Genomic DNA, 17,503 nt, shown 5'->3' with positions numbered 1-17,503 from the left:
TGGCTTTGCAAAGTGGTTTTGAGAACCTGTTAAGTGTTTTCAAAGAAAAAGTCGTTTTTTGAGCTTTTCCTTGTTCCGTTTGATGACAGAGACTCCGTATTGACTTGTAGAGGCAACTATTGCTTGCTTTTGGTGTCCACTTCCCTTCAAGAGCTTGGAAACACCTTCATTCTTGAATCTGGGATCATTTCATTGGATTTCTGACTCACTATGTTAGTTCCTACATTTTTCTGCCCGGGTGTTGGAACTCAAGTTTGGAGCAAGCATTTGCAGATCTGTCAGTTCCGGTGGACTCAGGAGGTCCTAAAATTTCTATGTTGCTCATCATTCACACTCCAGTGGAGTTTACAAATAGCTCAATTTCCAAAAACCTTTTTCAGTCCGTGTGTTGGACCCAGTGATTGAAACTACAGTTTCCAAAACCGTCTATCCCATTACATTTCTGACTCCCAAAAACCCCTACCTGTCAGTTCTTGCGCAATTCGATGGAGTATTTTCAGAGTTATAGATCTCTGTGTATTCGATTTTATCTCTCTGTTATGCATTTTTCATTCTAAGGTTTTAAAACCTTAGATTTATGCCACATGGCAGTGGATAAGTGTTGACTCCCACTTCTCACTCATCGGCTGGGATTTTGGAGTTCCAGTAGAAGAGAGATATTTGCAGATTTTCTTGCTGAGTTCGATTATGCAATGGCACCCATGTTTTGAGGCATCTCAAGTTCTATTTTCAGTAGCGGTCTTTTCCATGGGACCATGTTTTCTTGAGCATACCTTATGCAGATCACTCTGGTTGTAGTTTGAGCCATGTGCGCTCATTCGTGGTGTGCATTGGGTTGCAGTGGATAATTTATAGGCCTTTTGGATGCATTGCGATCCTTATTGGATGTGCTGATAGGCCCAGATTGCCTTGTGGGATGCTATTTTTATGGACACTTTGCACATGGATGCTATATTATGCTGAGGGATAGCTTTGACACATTGCAGGTGATGCACTGATAGTGTTATGCTCTCTTGGATGAGATATTATTAATGCATATGCCCATGGATAGTGTTTATGCTTGAACCATTTGGCACCTATTGGCATTTTGGATTGCCATTGCAGTTGGCATTTTCTTTTGGGCCAGATTTGCTCATATGGATGCATAGTACATGCACATGAGTCAGCTATATCTTTTGATGCTTTGGGCTTTGAGTTTTGGTGATATTTTAGTCTATTGTGGCATACACATTTGGGTGCACCTAGTATTTGGTGTGATTCTCTCTTGCAGGCACTAGCATTTGGGATTTTGCTTTATTTGCATCATGGCGTCCTCTTCCATGACTGAAAAGGAGTTTTTCAACATTAAAAAGTTTGATGGGACAAACTTTTTCTTTGTGGAAAGAATAGATAAGGGATGTGCTAATTCAAAAGAAGCAGATTAAACCCTTGGCAGGGATTGAAGCTAAGCCTGCAAATATGTCTGAGGATGATTGGAATGAGTTGGATGCATTAGCAAAGTCTACTATTAGACTTCATCTTGCAGAGTCAGTTTATTTCACAATAGTAAATGAGCAGACTACAGAAGATTTGTGGAAGAAACTGTGTGCCACTTATGAGAAGGAAACTGCCTCTAATAAAGTTTACCTCATGAAGAGGTTGTTTGAGCTGCAGATGAAGGAAGGGGTCTCCATTGCTTCTCACTTGAATGAATTCAATATTATTTTCAGCCAGCTTTAGGCTCAAAAGATGAATTTTGATGCAGAGACTAAGGCAATATTTCTCTTATGTTCATTGCCATCCTCATGGGATACCTTCCGTACAACTGTCAGTAACTCTGCACCTGGTGGAGTACTAAAATTTGATGATGTTGTGGGTAGCTTGTTGGCTGAGGAGATTAGATGGAAGTCTATGGACGGCAACAAGCAGGATGCAGCCTTAAATGTGCAAAGGGGTAGATCACAGTTCAAGGGGAAGTCCCAAGAAAGAGGGAAGTCTCGTAGCAAATCTAGGGCGCACAGATAACACTATTTTGAATCCTAAAATTCACAAATTTGTTTGGAAATTGCAGAATTGCATTGTGACATGGCAGGGTGAAGGGGTGAGTGGGTTGGGAGGGAGGCTGGTGAAGATTAAGTATTACCGAACTTGCGACAAAAGATTGGGGGGGAGGGGATGCACTCAAAAAACCCTAATTTAAAAGAAAAACAGTAAAGTGCTTTAAAAAAGACTATATAAAGCACTTCAAAACCCTAAAATCCCTCTTTCTATGGCACGAGTTAAACAAACTACTAGACCCACTGGATGTCATTTAGACGCTACCCGTTGTCCTCCTCACAACGCCATGGCCTCCGCACACATTGCAAGCCCCAATGGCCAAGAGCAGTAGGGATCTCATCATCACGAGTCCAAGCAACGCAATTCTCCACCATCCAACTCTCATGGGGGATCCCAGGGATCTCAACACCATGAGGAATCCCAGCACAATAAAGGATCCAAGCATGATCAGGGGTCCTCTCAGTCCTTCCACACAACTAACCGTGGAAGTAGAGAGGTCTCCCAAGAGGGGCAAAATAGTCCAGTCAATCCTGATCAACTGCCTCTTCCTCCTCCGTGGGGTCCTAGCATGGAGCATATAGACCAACAAGGGAAGCAAGAAAGGCAAAGAGAGGAGATGGAGACATTACAGTGGCCACAATAAGAGGAAGTATTTGGCGGGCTCACAGATATAATGAACCTTGGCCCCAATCCTCCAACCAAGTAGACCGCACGGAAGAGCACCATTAACCCTCTGTGCCTCCATATTATCAGATATGAGGAGTCTCTAGTACGAGCTGAGCAAGAGCCTTAGCCTGTTGTCTCATAGCCTCATGAAAAGGAAAAGAGACCAAGGACAAAGCAAACCCCTAGGTGCGACAAGCCACCTCGAAGGACCCGCTAGACATAGGAAGAGGAGTCTGAAGAGGTTGGTTGCAAGGGAGGAGAGGCAAAAGAAGTTCAAAGCAGACAAGCGGCCATGGAGCCATGTCCAAAGGTTAGTGCAAGGTCCCCCAAAGATTAAGAGGCGCAAAAAATCAAGCATGAAGGCACTTCAGGAGATCCGCAAGTTCCAAACCATTGTGGACAATCTCATTCCCCGTGCACCCTTCAACGTGTTGTACGTGAAATAGCATAGCATTACAAGAGTGATGTGCATTTCACTTCAGGTGCTATGGGAGCAATTCAAGAGGCAACGGAGCAAATGGGAGTAGGTCTTTTTAAAGACGTGAACTTATGTGCTATCCATGCCAAAAGAGTAACAGTGATGGATAAGGACCTTGCACTCACTAAGCGCATCCGCTCTGATCCCTCCTTAGGCCCTAGATGTTGTTTAGGTTCATTTGGTGTAATTTGAATCATTTTGTAGATGTCTGCCCTTTGAGGCCAATGAATAAAATATATTTTTATGTTCTATTATCGTTCCCATGTTATTATACATGTAACATGAGGCTTTCCATCAGTTTATGTAAGTTCAGTGTGAATCTGAGTGGTCAAATGATGTTTTTTCACCATGGTGCAGAAGGCAAATGTGTTCGGCATCGCGCGGGGAGCCCAGAAATGCTAAAACTTTCTATGGCACATATGGGGCCTGTTTGACCAAGCTCGTGCGATGTCGAACACATTTGCCTTCTGCCGCGTGGTGAGATTCTTACTGGATTACTCAGAAATGACCATTATAGTGCAAATATTTATCTGATAGCATGCTTTTGAACAAAATAGTGAATGAAAATATTAATGCCAACAACAATTAAAGTTACAAAATATAATGATAGTATAAAATAAATTTTGTAAAAGAACACAAAATAGGGCACTGTATAAAAAGTATATCTATATTCATATAAAATAAAATTTCTATACAATAAGGCTTCAGAGCCTTTCTCTCTTCTCTAAAACACTGAGAACATCAGGCTTTGAATTCCCAAATACACTCCTAGCTCTAAACCTAGTCAATAGAGAGTCAACGCTATTGTCATTTCTGGCCAGGGACATGGCTGCTGCCATCAATGCCATACCTTGAAAATTGGTTCCAAAGGCATTGAGGGCAGCCATGCAATTCACCAAAATGACCTTGTCAGCATTGCGATTGATGTCAGCATGACATCAATCATGACAAGGCCTTTCACTTTAGGAGGTCGTCAATGCCATGTGGAGAAAACTGTTTGTGGATAACCACAAAGCGCCCTTTTGCTTGGCCAAGGTAATGTGCCAGTGAGTGATCTCAGTCGAAGCTACTACGAACAAGGCGTTGCTGAGATGAGAATAGGTCGACCTCAAATGCCTCCTGCAACAATCCAACATTTCATTAGATTTCCATTAAAGCAAAAGTATACTAAGAGAGAAGAAATTCAAAGCTCATAGTTTCTTACCACTATGGAGTCGTCATGCTCAATCCCTTCCTCTTTGTCAATGAGGATGGATCCAGAGGCCTCCTGCTGTCTAGAGTGAGATGTGGAGGCTTCTTCTAGAACATCAAGTAGGTCAGAGTAGATTGATGTCTCTACATCTTTGATTTGGGCCAGTGTTAAAGTAAGAACCTCTTCTATTGAATCATCTGCTCCCAAAAACCTAGGTTCTTGCATAGTCATGTCCACCTCATATACACACAGGATGCCAAGAGCTTTATCCTCTCAGAGACCAAACATAACCTCTATGTCATGGAGAAAGAGGTATTGTTCTCCATCGACAAGAACGAGAGCAAGAAACCATATTATTGTTGCGGGGTCAACAAAGGTGGTGCTGGAGGTGGATGGAATTTGAAAAGTAAAATGGGGCTCAAGAGGTCATTGGAGCACTTCCAAGGCCAATGCAGCTTCCCGCTCCTCAGCTTCTTCATCTATGGGCTCTTCATTATAGATGTTGGGCTCATCTACAGAACTAAGAGGATTGGAAAGGGCAGCGGTAGGGTCAGGCTTGAGGTCGAGGCCTCCTCTTCCATTTGTCCCTCCTAGAGAAGGAAAATATAGGAACCTATTTCTTGTGTTTCCGATGACTCCACATGCTAGGAGGTCATCAGTGTCCACCTCCCTAAACCCTAGGGGTGTGAGCTGGGCTTGAAAGTGATCTAAGCGCTTCATGAACCTGGGTTCTTGATTGAACAAGTAGTTCAAATAATCAATTGGGACCCATCTTTTTGTAGACTCATCAAGTTGATATGCAAAACTCGCAATGTAGTCTTGCATGTACTCGATGAGGTCTTCAAAATCTGTCTCAAGCTCCCAAGTAGGTGCCTAGGACTGGTAGCTAGGAGAACTATGGCTATGATAGTGAAACTTTGAAACTAAAGTAACTTTATAACCTATATATACCCAAATGTTCTAAATATAACAGATAAAAAGAATTATAAATTTTTTGGGAAAAACTTGACATTGACATGAAACAAAACCATTCAAAACATCAAAATTAATTGCACCACTATTAATTGGAAAATGTCAAAATCCACAATTGTTCCATCCCACATTGTTTACAATCTTCAATATTGCAGGAGGGATAAAAGTGGCACTATGCACGAACTTCTCTGCACACTTTCCTACCTTTTCACCATTTAAGGTAAAGTGAAAGGACTCAGACATGCCATCCTCCATGACTAATAGGTGTTCCCGCACGTCCCTAAGAGTCCACTGTGACGTGATAGTCACATTCTTGACATCTAAATGAGAACCAATACATAAACTTACCCCTGTATTATCATCGTCGTTAGAGTCAAGGGGGAGCCAATTGCCACTTGTTTTCTTCTAGCGCCTATATTGGAATAACATTTGGCGGGAGATGTGGTACTTGACAACCACATTGTCCTTACATACATGGCATTGAAATAGATCACCCTTTTTTTCACCTGACCTGCTTCCCCAATTCACCCCAAGCAATTCCTCAAGGGCATTCTCATCTAGGCCCTTGCATGACTACATGGTTTTTGTTCTGTGCATCTGGATATTCTAAAAACAAGAAGCAAAAATGTGCAAAGGCATAAACCAAGACAACCTTACGCGTTTAGAGCCAAATGTAAACTTCATGGCCATGCCCACATCGTTTGCAATCTTTTCCTTGTATGATTGCATTGTTCTTCCCCCTCATTAATGCCCTAACCCCACTAAACCAATGGAACATTGGTTTGCCCCCACATTGAAGTTCTAACCCTTCTAACCAATGAAACATTGGTTTCCTAGGGCCAAACTTTATGACCCCTCTAAAATCTTGCCTTGCCCCTAACAAATAGGCCTACTGTGTGCACCTCTGGACTTCTGGGAAGTGTCGCTTCCCTTGGGCTAGTCCCCTAAGCCAACATTAGTCACGGTTCATAACTTCACGTCTTGTGACAACCTCCTGACACATCAGCCCAAATCTAGACTGGGTCGGTTGTCCCAGTCGGCCATTTCCCGATGGTGGGGGGGTCAACCTATAAAAGGCCCCTATTCTTTCATTGAAAACATCAGACTTTCAGACTCAGCAAGTAGCCCCAAAGCTCGCTTAGTTCAGCCCCTTCATATCAATCAGGAAGTAGGAGAGAGAAGCAGATCTGCCCCTCTCGACATTCTGCCTCTACCATTGTAGACAGCCCATTGGCTTCGTTTCAAGGCAGAATATAGAGGGATTGTACCCCATCAGTGTCCATAGAACTCAGACCCACTTGCCTACAATCAAATGTGATTTCATATTATCATCATCATTAGAAGGCTAGGAACAAGAATGGCCAACAGTTGAACAAGGAGGACTGGGCACCACTTCGATCATCATTCAAGAGATTGAGGACAAGCAGAAGGGGGGCCCTTAGCAGTTCCCTACGCTGTTCATGTTTCATGGACAATTTGATAGTTAGAAAGTCCTCATCTTGACTGATTCAAGAGTTTAGAGGACATAATCTCCATCAACGTAGCCAAGAGATCTCAGCTCACACTCCACGACGGAAAAGGTGGACCTAAAGGCAGGATTCACAAGCTAGAGTGTGAAGAGTAAGAAGAAGGCAAAGGAAACTACTTTGAAGATCTCCAATTGGGTAGATAGTAGGACTCTCGCTCAACACAGGTAGGCAATGGACATCATTCTAGCTGCTCAATGGTGGCACCAGTTTGAAATTCAATCCAAAAACAGCAAGTAGGGGTTGGCTCTCACTATTCCAGGAATCCGTTGCAAGTACATAGTAGGGATTTAGGATGCACATTCCAGGAATCCGTTGCAAGTACAACCGTGAGATTGGAGGCAGCCAGACGTTGCAGCAATTCAGTATATTTTTCAAAATATAGGTCAAAACTTTCACAGAGTTCCTATTACTATAGCCAACCACTGTCTTTGGATGCTCAGTGGTGATCTAGTTCACTGCTCCTATCATTGCCTCAAACTAAGCTTAGCTCCTGGAGTGTCATTGCCCTCACATGGGCACCCCCTTTGTATAGGTGAGGAGGGACTCAGTCTGTCCCCCCCAAACCAATTGGCCAACTGGCCCATCTATAAAATAGCTGATTGGTAGACCCTATGCTCTGTCAAAATGCCGACTGCTCTGTGGGTTTGATAAGCCCATAGGTTGCCCTCTTTGGCCCATCCAAGATAGGCCCTTGGCCGGTCTCCATCTACCCTAGCATCAGCCAATTTTATGCCACTATGTTGCATTTTTCCGTAGCTTCTATGGGTTGATCATCTTCATTAGATCCCCATCCTCTGGTGCTGGATCTTGTTGCCTATGTGGCAGCCCATCTTCTCCTCTTTAGTTTCTACACATCCTATGCTACTCACACGTCAGCCTACATGCTATCCACATGGCACCTCTCTCGCTGCTACAATCTTCCCACTAAGCTGCCCACATGTCAACCCTTTAGTTGTCCACATGGAAGCCCTTGTATGTGGCATTCAAATACTAATCTCTGCCTTCTTTCGTCGAATCACGAGCACAATCACAGGCAAACATATCTCATGCCCACATGGCTCTCTCACATGCCGACCCCCATTCTATAGGGACATCATGTCCCAATGCTCATCATTTGGTCCCTCTATGCCAACACCCCCAATACTGTCATGCTTTGGACCTGCATTGACCCAAAGACAACCACTCCATTTACTCAGGAACACATTGAGAAGGCTGTTGGAATCTGGTTCAGATGCCTACATACATTGCACCTCTATGTCTAGCTCCCCATAATCCTTGAACTTCATAAATCAAATAGAACACAGGTACCTACACATCACCATCATTCAATTGCACTATCAATATCCATTACAAACCTGCTAGGTACACAAGACACCCAGGTACAACTAATAGGTACATCCAATTGTCAGCACTAACAAGCTAGAGTGCAAAGTACCATAGGTCTGTTTCAACTCATCTGTAACTAGCACGATCTGCAATACAATCCTTTAGAAACTTTGGACCCTCAAATTTTGTGACGACTATCTTATCCATAGACTTCCAACTTCCAAGTTAGTTGGTGATTCTTGTGTCACAAAGTTTAGCAACTCTATGAGAAGGATGGCCTTGAGAGAGGATAAAAGATCTCTTGGGAGAAGGGATCTTGTGTGTGTGTGTGTGTGTGTGTGTGTGTGTGTGTGTGTGTGTGAGAGAGAGAGAGAGAGAGAGACAGAGAGAGATTTATCCTTGGGGTAGTGCTCTTGGATTGCATTTTAATAAGACATGTTTAGTTGTCAAATCTTGCATTCTTAAATCCTAATACATATGTTACACCTACATTTGAGCACATATTTCATATATTTCTTTGATTTTAAAACAAGGATAGACAAGATTCATCTGGCCTGCCTTATGTTACGAGAATCCATCACTTATAGAAACGTTGTGTGCGCCAGTGAATGGTCCGACCAGTAAATAAATTTTGTGCCAGTGTTTGAGTGCGTTGCTGGTGATGTCATCTAAATGTGGTCCAAGTTTGTGCCATGGATTGTTGTTGGCTAAACCACAAGTTGCTCCATGCTGTTTGCTGTCATGTACGCACTTATACTTCTATTTCTTATGTTGTAAATTTTGTAGTCAATGTTAAAGTTGCCAACGATGCACCTATGTTCTAGGAGCTCTGTTCTCTCTTGGAAATGTTGAAGCATTTCCATGAGGCTTTTACCTATTGCATGTGGGGAGTTGTACACATTTAGTATTGTGTATTCTTTTCCCTAATTTGTTTCAAGAACCATGAGTATGGATACCGTTCCATTCTTGTAATACGTCTCTGCGTATTTAAGATTGGTAGATACATGAAAATATGTTGCGAGCATCAAACCTTTTGTTGTTTCAATTCTTTTCATGTTAGGGAATTGCACCTCGTCGGCACACCTTCCGTGTGCTTGCAAACATACATTTTTTTCTTTTTTGATGTATGGGCATTGTAGTATGTCCTCTTTGTGGCTAAGCGCCCCCCTTGTGTTTAAGCTAATCATGGTCTCCGTTGTAATGTTGTTGCTCCATACGTGGTTGTCGTTAAGGACCCATAGGCATTCACTCTGAAGATGTTTGATTTTTTGCAACACCCTATAGTCCACCTTTATGTTCTCTTGTTTTATTGGTGCAAGTAGGTAAAGATTGTCTGAGTCCCTCACCCTAGATAAACCTATGTATACAAGCCCATGTGTCTTTATGCTGGTAGGGTCAAATGCTACGCTGTCCAATGTCAGCCCTAGTGAACGGTGAATTGTTCTTGCCGATGTGCGCTGATGGGAGACTGCGTCCTAGTTCCACTGTACATGCGGTTGTTGCCTATTTGGAACTCCCTCGTTATTTGCAGCACCGGTGTCCATGTATTTGGTGCATTGCCCAAACCTTTTATTTTTGTATTTGCATGGGCTTTCTCTCCAACTGTCTTGTCAGCTAGTTCAATCCAGGGGCTTGGTTGTTTTGTTTGACCATTTAAATACCACGTCTGCACTGTTCACTATTCCGTCCTCAACATCGAAATTGCCTGAACATATTTCCACAATCATGTTGGGTTTGAGGGCTAGGTGTTTATGCAAGCCTCTTATTTTCCTTGGGTCTGTGAGGATGTTGACCCACTTGCTGCATTTCCTGTGCTTGTGATCAATCTCCATTTTGAATCGCCATCAAAATGTGTGCATTCCCCTCAAATGAATCGAACACTCTTTTGTTGTGCTCATCCTTGGCTGCATTCGTGTAAAAAAGGTGAGATGTCTTGCTGTTTCTTGGAACAGGTCGAACATAGCCTTTGTTAAAATCTTCAAGCTCTTCCTTTGTTTGTGAAAACACACAGAACTTATTTAGCATTTGGAGAAATGATGCATTTGTTTGTCTCATTGGTAGGTTTAGTTCAGAGTATTTTATTCTTATTCTCCAGCATGACCCTCAATGCTCCAAATGGCTCATCATGCTTGTGCTTTATTTCTCTCATGCACATATCCACCAACATGAACATGTTTGCACCCACCATTGAAACCTCGTCGATGACCAGTAACTTAACGTTCAATGTTTGGAGCTTGTCTGCTGAAAGGGTTGTGTAGGTGTTTGCTAGGAGAGGTAGGTGAAGTGCTACATGGATCGTGCCCCCCCTATGCCTCTAGCAGCTTTTCTGGCACGCATGAATGATATGTTCTAGTGACGTACATGACAATGCCCTCGTCTATGAACTCTTCAACTAGTCGCGCTAGTGTGTGTCTCCTCTCAGCCCACAAAGGTTAGCTACAAAAGACATTTGCTATGTTGATGGAGGTTTTGAATAATTTGATATGAGGAAATGTGATTTTTGCAACAATGTAGTGCTTACCGTGGCTCGGTCTTTAGCATTGGGTCCATCAGATATGATGGTTTGGTTTGATCAACCTTAACAATCATAAATGCTATCGTTGCCATGAGCGAGACAAAAGATGTCTTGCTTATCTCCACCTGGTTGGCCACCCATGGTGCATAGGTACATATCGGTTTCTCTGAGACAAATGAAATGACTCCATCGAATGGTTCGTCTTTCAATATTGTGGTGGTGGCATCAACATGCAAAGACAAGAAAGATGTTCCGCCCTCCCCTGGTGCTCGCTTTGGAATGGCTGGGCCCTCTATCTAGAAGAAGGCATCGACTTGCAAGACTTCTTTTAGCTATAGTACGTAAGCATGTGGCACATGGAGCGGTATGGTCTCACAACACTATGTGTATGGGTCAATGCGCATGAAGATAGGGTGTCTCATACCCCGGGCCTTGATTGTCCCATACTTTGGCAAGACTTTGCCCTCAAAGGCGAAACGGTATGGCATGTATTCCGACAAAGAGTCTATCAAAATAAAGTCGGGAGGGCAAGGGGAGAGGGCAACGCCAGATCTGTTGGCCTAACCAACAAGTTGTTGGTCTTGACGGGGAGAAGCAAAAAAAATACGAATTAAAAAAAAAAGAATGACGAATCCACGACAGAATCAGAGATCGTAAAACCGAGAGGGTGGCAAATTCAGGTGAACAGCGCCACGGGTACCTTTCTCAAATTCACCGGAGCTCGTATCCAGAGTCGTCAGATCCACCCTGAACTTCGTCGTAGCTCCCCATCACAAACACAGTACGAGTATGCGAGAAGGCAAACAAGCGGAAAAGGTACATCGAGCGTTGTGGCACGAGGGCTTTCATAAGGGAAGACCGGCTTAGCCACTACCGCTAAGGGCATTTCGCAATAGCGAAATAGAATGTACGAGGGATATTGCCCATTTCGCAATAGCGAAATATAATGTACGAAGGATATTGCCCATGCCTGTTCATCGTCTACCACCAAGAAAGCTGTTCGACGCCAGCACGAAGGCGATGAGGTGTTTGAGAGCATGCTACAGCTGTGGTTGAAAAGATCCTTACACTTTAGGAATGTCCAGCGAGTTCAAATTGGTCGCGCTTTTATAGGTGGACGGCGATATCCATTCGTCGTTCATTCGACTGCGTGGAGAAGACGCGGTGCATAGATACATTGCGGAGATAGCACTTCGTATCTTTACTGATTGCGGATTTTACGACCGCGCTTGAGCTTTTCACCTAAATCGACTTTCAAATTTTCCATCTGCAATGTGGAATAGAGACATAGGTTCAGACAGTGACATAAAAGGCTAATGCCTCCATCACTCGGGCGTTGCCAGAGGAATGACATGCTTTACCTTTTGATCCTTCACGAGAAAGGAATCGAAGAATTACAATCCTTTCGCAAAATCTGTTTGGTATTAGGTCCCTAGTTGGGAATTTGACAAAAACTTTCTGAACCGGAAGAGCAACCCGAAGGATTTACGTTCCAAACAAGCAATACAACTTGAATATTAACTAGGATTTGATTTACGTATTTAATAACTGGTAGTTAAATTTGGATAGCGTTAGAAAGCAAAATGTACTTTCACAATTAGAGAGAGAGAGAGAGAGAGAGAGAGGTTAACTGTACAAAAAATCTTGGTGTTTTCCCAACACTTCTTAAGTGAAGCATCATTTGCCCAAAAATTACCTTACAAAACGCAAGCCTCAGCTAGTCAAAGCTAAGATTTTTGCGAGGAAGAAAGAGATGGAGTATGGCCATTCAGATATTTTTGAAATTTATCAGAATCTCCTCCACATTTTGCAACATGAGGAGGAAACATTGCCTCCAGCTCCTCCATGTCTTCCTTGTCAAACTTCACAGAGCTAGGGCACTCCTGTTTTTCCTCAAAAATCTTCACCTTGGTTGTGCTCGGAATTGGCATTGTATCCCCTTAGTGATGCACCCAAGCAAGTGCCAATTGCCCCGGGGTGCAACCTTTTTTCCCTGCAAACTTTTGCAAATTTTAGTAGAGTACTTTGTTGCGCTCAAGATTTTCTCCTTGCAGTCTTGATTGTGTCCACTGACAATCAGAAGAGATGCGATGAAATTGATGTGAGAGAAGCAACTCGCCTTATTGAGGAGAAAAAATTGCAATTTCACACCCAGAAGAGCGGCAAAGAAACATCTCAGAATTAAGCAACAATGAATCTCAGAATTGGCATGGCAAAGGAACAAACAATCTGGTTATACTGTGCGATGATTGTCGCTGGATAGGTTCTCCAGGAGCTTTGGTCCTGCAGATAAGAAGCCTCGACCCAATGGACTGTAGGCAATGATGCCTATGCCGAGTTCTCTGCACAAAGCCATCCCATCAAAGTCTCTCTCAGAAAGGCGAAAGAGATGCGATGAATTGCCGCGGGTAAGAGTCATGAATACCTGCAAGTGGGTACAACCTCCTCCTCGATATCTTGAGACCAGAGGGACCATTCCATTTCAATTGCAGTTAAGGGATGCATTGCGTGGGCACGTCTTAGACGATGGTAGATGCGGAGGCTTCTGAGAGACCCAAATACTTCACTCTGCTTTCCTCCACTAGCTTCTTCATTTCCCCAATCTGCAAAATAGCCACAGATTCAATAACTACTCCAAACGCAAACTTAGCTCTACCTTGATGGCTAGCTACTCACAGTGATTTCGATTGGAGTTTGGCGATCGATCCGGCTTACAATAAGCAGATCGATGAACTCCACATCCAGTATCTTCAGGCTTGCCTCATAGGAAGTACGAATAAACTCAGGGTCCCCTCGAATGACCACCCCACCGTCAACAAAGTAAGCACCGATTTTAGTAGCGAGCTGCAGCTGGTCACAAATCTCTTTGATAGCCTACAAAAGAGAGCGGAATGAGGCCAAAAGAAAGGATAGCAAAAGCCGAGCGACAATCGACAACAGTATAGCCAAAGGATGGATCACCTTTCCGATGAGAGCTTCATTGCCGAGGTAAATGTCGGCATTGTTGAGGAGGGTGACACCACGATAAATGGCGTGCTGGATGAGGTGGATCATTTCGTGTTGAGGCTTGGGCTCGCCATTGATCAAAGTAGGCATGCCCATGCAACCTAGGCCCTGAGCAAAAACGAGGAGGCCATTGGAGCTGAGCTTCACCACAGGCACTCATCGTAGTGAGGATAGACGTTTACAGGCAATGACATCGTTGCCTTGCAGGGCGAGGCATGCAAACTGTCCGCGGCGACTTTCTCGAATTTCGTCCGGTTGAGGTGCGACACGTGGGTGTTATGTGAGGTCGACACGTGGATGGGCACCAAAGGAAGACGTGCAAGTGTTACGTGAGATCGACACGTGGTGCCCGGGAGCGGATGTGTGGTTGGGCAAGCATGCGAGGTGGATAAATGGGGCCGACAAAAAAGCCCCATAAATTAATTTTCTCTTTTGAATCCCTAACCTCCACTAAGCCCTGCAACGGCCATGAAGCAAAGAAAGATGTAATACATTTCTTTGATTACAAAAAGAGCCTCGTGAAGCAAAAGAGACATGTTTACTCGCACATCAACCTCACTGCTAATGTCACCTAAAGATAGATTCCCATCTATGAGTGACATCTTTTATTCCTTGCATACTCTTCCATGCCATGACTCTTGAAAGGTTGGTTGTCAAGTTTGCTTCCTTTCATTACAATCCTCATTTGTCCTTTAACCTCCAAGTTCTCCTACTCTGTAAAAACAACTCAATCAAATTCCTTATTCTCCAATATGAAAACCAACATGAAACATACCATCCCAAGTTCTTGCTTGGTATAAGGGTCTTTCATAGATACTACAATCCCTCTCTAATTTAGCCTCAATTTAGCGAGACCAAATGAAATCAATCATCTGCCTCCAACTCGTTGTCATTTAAATGTATTCATTGCCAAAAACTTATTGTTATTTGAATGTACTCGTGCTAACAATTTTGCCTCTTCATCTATCAAAGCGACATGCACTGTTTAATTCTTATAGTAAGGATTGCATGAAAATTGCACATTAAGTTTTACTCCATACAATAAGAGCTCCCACTGACATAGTATTCATAATCATTTGCTTTGCAATGATCAAATGATTTCTTATTAGGGCATAGCCTTTCAATTATAAGCACAATAAAGTTCAAAACTTGTGAATGGGGGTTGTCTTTCATCCTGGCTTTAAAATTTTCTAAATGTAACTAAATTATTCAAAATGTTTTACTCAAAGAACAATTTTAGATTTCCCAATTTTTTGGAAGCTATTCAATCATCTACATTCATGTAAAAGAAACTCCTCTTAATGGAAGAAATATTTACATAAGCCTACAAAAAAGTGATTTGATTGAAGAATGCAACACCTTTGCATTAAAATTCTGCAAATTGACACAAAGTATTCAGAATGTTTGAAGTTTTGCTATAAAAATATCAAAAATCATTATAATCCAAAGACTCCACAAAAACCAACAATCATAGGGTTTTTTGCAAGAAATGAAGCACATTTTACTGCATTTTATAAAAAACTTCATTAACGGGCTTCTAGTTTTATATTTAAATATACTAAATTATAACATGAATCGTAGCATCTACTTCTTGATGAAGCCAATTGACCAAAAGACTCATAACATTGCACAAGTCTCTTGAAACTACAAAAACAATCCCCAAATATCCAAAACATAATGCAAGATCCATGCAACTTTGAAGAGAATGTGAAATTTCAGCTATGTTTGTTACAAATATGTCACTTGGTTGATGAGCTCATCACCCAAGCTTCATCTTGAGAGATAAGTGCATTGGACAAGAAAAACCTTGGTGGAGTCTCTAGGTAGGCTTAAGAAGCCTAGCTTGGTGGATGATCTTATTGATCGAGCCTTTATTTGTTTGATGAGATGATCAATCATGCCATGGCTTAGTTGAGTCTTTTAGCCAAGCCATAAGCTTGGTTAACTGGCCACCTCAATCCATAATCATGTAGGCCATAGTATAGCTAAGCTTAGTAGTGCAAAGTAATAATAGATGGTAAAAGAGTAAAACCTAGCCCAAAATGGCACATAGGAATGTAGATTGACATAGGAGTGTAGATTCACATTCCTCAAACTAGCATGTAGATGGTAGTGTGATCAGAATCAAGCGAAACTCAAACTTTTCGATGGAGAGTAGATGGTAGATGAATTGTGATCAAAATACATGTACTTAGTAATGTCTTGTAGCATGTAAGATAATAAAAAGTCGACCAAGAAGAAGGAAGTCTAAGTTTATAGTAGTGTATAGGTGAAAAGCAAATCAAACAAAGCTTGCTTTATTAGCACTGCCTCCTTAGTGCTATAGTGGAGGATTGAAACTCTTTTGTGAATTTTCACATGTAATTTTTAAACAAATTAATGAAGTTGCGTGTTTCAAATCGCCACTTATGGACATCATCCAAGAAAAATTGCCTTTTAATAGCCCGATGCCCTTTAAACAATCGTTTGCTTTCTCTTTTGCATCCAAAAGTGCTTGCTTTACCACTATATTAAGAGGCAGTGCCCACACTCACTTGTGCACTCTTGTTGAAGAAAGCTTACTTTTTCAAATAAAGGCTTTCATTTTAGAAATAAACAAGGGGCATGAGAAAGGCCAAAATCATCTTGTGCTGCAGACTTGGAAAGGTGTGTTAAAATCTTACTAAAAGGTCAAGGTATAGTAGTAGTGTTGCAAGTAAAAGGAAAGTGTGTGTGGGGGGGGGGAGGAGGGGGGGGGAGGGGGGCATGCACATGGGTATGTTTGTGTGTATGCATGCACATGTGTGACATAGGCACATGCCCATGCATATGCACATATGCATTGTAAGCTCGTGGGCATGCTTGTATCCACAAAACTTGAATGAAAACTTCGCACATCTGGGTGTAGAAGTAGTGGGCCCAGTTCATGATCTGTGGAGCCACGCCTGAAGCTTACTATGTATGATGCAAGGGAATCGGTGGATGTCACACTTTACAGCCAGCAATCCTTGCCGATTGTTGCATCACGATAGACGCATGATGGTCTTACGCTTGATTTGAGTTAGTAACTGCACCGCCCTGGCCAATCTAAGCATGTCCTCCTGAATGATATCGGTGAAATTTACGCGGCCTTTGTGCCGCTTGCAGTCAAATCGGCATATTAGTCCTAGAATCTACTCTAATCCTCGCACCTGTGCATACCCTTCTGAAATTATTGGTAGGCCCAACGCTGCGTGGACCACATCAATGCTAAAGTGATGATTTTCGGCCCTCTCCTGTGCGTTATGAAGGATGCACATTCGGGTTCCCATGTTGAAGATTTTGAACAACTCGCCCACCAAATCCATGTCGATGCAGCAGGCGATCAACTGTAGTCCTGTTGTTGTGAGCATGTGCCCTGGATGGTGTTATCTCTCAAGATGTAGTAGGCTGCTGCAATGTGAAGACTCTCACCTTTCCCCTCTCCCTTTCACATGCACTCTTCCCATCCCACATTTCATGTTCAAGTGAGTGCCCTACACACGTTGCAACTCATGAAACGTCACACGAGGGCATGAGCCCATTACTAAACAAGAAGGTCTCAATGGGAAACCAAGAACGTCTCAAAACGCTTTACTTCTAAAGGTAAACGTATGAGAAGTGTCTCACTACAGAAATGCCAACGTTGGCTGTGAGTGAGCACCACTTCCCATATACTCACCCCACCTCAATAGAGCTTGAACTCTTGCTCAAGCGTAAGGGGCGTTGACACGAAAGTCTAGGCTCAAACACAGTTTCAAGACGTGAATGAGTGACCACAAACA

General features: G+C 42.8%; 1 pseudogene across 1 annotated transcript; it reads right to left on the bottom strand.

Moving 5' to 3' along the window:
- Positions 1 to 12,375: 12,375 nt before the first annotated feature.
- Positions 12,376 to 13,769, bottom strand: LOC147898014 (putative aldo-keto reductase 4 pseudogene; annotated as a pseudogene). Its single transcript, XR_015541653.1, has 4 exons — positions 13,677 to 13,769; positions 13,392 to 13,589; positions 12,955 to 13,318; positions 12,376 to 12,784 (listed from the first exon to the last, which is right to left on the bottom strand). The product of XR_015541653.1 is annotated as a putative aldo-keto reductase 4 pseudogene (transcript).
- Positions 13,770 to 17,503: the final 3,734 nt, after the last annotated feature.

The sequence above is a fragment of the Dipteris shenzhenensis genome, chromosome 10 (assembly GCF_047967505.1).
Source record: "Dipteris shenzhenensis isolate YYH24624 ecotype China chromosome 10, Dip_SZ_1.0, whole genome shotgun sequence".
Lineage (NCBI taxonomy): Eukaryota > Viridiplantae > Streptophyta > Polypodiopsida > Gleicheniales > Dipteridaceae > Dipteris > Dipteris shenzhenensis.
Note: the sequence above shows the minus strand (reverse complement) of the source record. Positions and strands in the feature narration are given on the sequence as shown.